Raw genomic sequence first — 2,433 nt, 5'->3', positions numbered from 1 at the left:
GGGGGCCCTTCCCGGGAGGAGCGAGGCGGTGGGAAGTGGCACGAACCAAGAGAAACACGACCCCAGTGTGGGCACCCGACGAGCCCCAACCCCCCCCCTCCCCGAACCCCACCCCCCAACACACGAGAGAGACACGGCCCCCCTCCCCACTCAGATAACCCGAGGAGACACAGTCTCCCTCTCCCCAGGGCAGACAAACCCGCCCGGGAACCCCATGGGCGAGACACAGTCCCCCCTCCCAGAGAAGTCCCGCGTGGAGACGCCCCCTAAGAGACTTTCTCATGGCCAACATAAGCTTTCCCAACACCAGGAGATAGCCCACACCCAGGGAGGAAATGGCTCCAGAGGCCGGATCCTCAGGAGAGAGGTATCCCAGAGCCTTCAGGAGAAAAGACAACTCAGAGCTGCCCAGTCTCATCCCAAAGTGCTGCAGGTCAGAGACACCCCCAGAGGAGAGATACAGGGAGGGCCAGAAACATCCCTTCCCAGACATGCTTCAGAGATAGCCCCCTTCCCTGGGAAGAGAGATGGCCCAAGACTGACATGCCTTAAGTACTCCCAGGAACCCTGGGAGGAAAACAGGCTCCCCAGAGAGCCTGGGTAGGGGGGAGACATGCTCCCATGGTCCCCAGAGGGAATACATGTCCCTCCAGAGACTCCCAAAGGGAGAGATAGGGCCTAGGGAGCCCCCGGAGGTGAGAGATGCCCCGGAGACCCTCCCCCAGGGATGTGAGACACACTTCAGGGACCCCAGGAGAGAAATATGTCCCCATATACCCTCCCCCTACCAAGAGACATGCTCTGAAGTAGGGGGTTGGGGACCAACTAGGTCCCCTCTAGGAAGACACTGACTGGGTCAGGCTGGGTTTGAGGGGGGGTCTCCTCTGGCCAAATGTCGCCTATTTGTACATAAAACTGTACGCGACACAAGGCATTGGGGAAGGGCTTCACAGACCTAGGACCAATAGTGGTGGTCCCCAGTGCTGTCACCCATCCCCTGCCCACCTTTGGTTTCACCTCTCGAGTGCCCAGGTGGTGACAGATTCAGAGCCCTGACCCCAACCAGGGGGCTGGGACTCTGCCTTCGCCTGTAGGAAGGGCTCCTCTGTGCTTCTCAGCCCTCCCAGCGATCTGAGCTACCCCCTTCCTTCTGGCTTCTCCATTGTGCAAAATGCTCCTCTGCCCTTCCACTCAGTGTTCAGGGGTCTCCAAGACCAGGGCAGGGTGCCCAGGCCACCAGGGGCTTCCAGGGGAGTCCACTGACTCCAGGAATGCCTCCTGTCTGGACCACCCTCTCCACCAAGCAAATGGGCCTCATACAATCTTCTTGCCAGAATCCTGACCTCCAGGACCTAGGATAGCCCTTGAGGCCACTGCCCCACCAGCTGGGCACATCATGTTTACCAACTCTACCACTATTGCACCTGCCCTGTTTGTGCAGGGGGAAGGGGGCTGTCTCTTCATCAAGCCCCCAGCCCACTTCTGGGCCTCCCCCAGGGAAAGGAGCCTTTGGCCAACCCCCAGACCTGGTTGCTGCCACCCCAGCCCACTCTACCCTCTGCCCTCAATAGAAGGGCTGTGTATGCTGAGGCTACCAGCCTAACAATGCTCTCCTTCCCAGCACTGTTACCCCAAGCCAAGTTAGGGGCAAGGAGCAGAGAATAGGGTGATTCTTCAGGCCCCTGGCTTTCCCGAGGTGGAGTGGGGTCTCTGGGGTTACAGGAGTCAAGACCCCAGCAGCACAGCTCCCAAAGGCACCAGACGACCCAGCAGCCTGTACCCACCCCTCCCACCCTTGGGCCGCCCCCCAAGCTTAGACTAAGTCAAGCAAGGGCCATACCCTGAGTCTCCAGCCTCCCAGCCTGGGCCCCTGGGGAGCTGGAGAGGTATGGGCCAAGGCAGTGGGGGGTTTCTGGAAGGAAGAGGGACTGAGGGTTTGAGATGGCCGCAGTGGGAGATGAGGGCTCTGCAGGATGCCCCTCACACCCTGGCCCCCTGAGGTGCAGAGAGGAATCCCACCTCATCATGGCTGACTGGGCTTCTCTGCCCCCCAATCTCCCCACCCCCTCCCCCAGGGGACCCCTGACCCTGGCAAAGGGAAGCCCAACTGGAAGAAGGGGGCCTGGAGCCCAGGGTGCCCTGAGGCAGCCCTTCCCACCCCCTGAGATCAAGGCAATGGTGGTTTTACAGGCTGACGGGTCAGTCATGGCAGGGGCTGGGGGGTGGGGGGCAGGGAGGGGGCAGGGTGCAGGTTCCCGCTATTAGAGGCAGCAACCAGCCACCCCTTGAGCAAACCTTCCTGCTCCCAACTCACCCAACCAGGCCAGAGGCACAGTCATCCCACCCCTGTCCAGCTGCCCCCCACAGCCTCAGGGCCCCTCTGTGATGCTCATCTGGATGTGGGGGGGGCCAGCCTGAGCGGGGATCCCCCCC

This window comes from Ursus maritimus, unplaced genomic scaffold, assembly GCF_017311325.1.
Source record: "Ursus maritimus isolate PB19 unplaced genomic scaffold, ASM1731132v1 scaffold_5, whole genome shotgun sequence".
In the NCBI taxonomy this organism is placed as follows: domain Eukaryota; kingdom Metazoa; phylum Chordata; class Mammalia; order Carnivora; family Ursidae; genus Ursus; species Ursus maritimus.
This window is presented reverse-complemented; position numbering follows the sequence as displayed.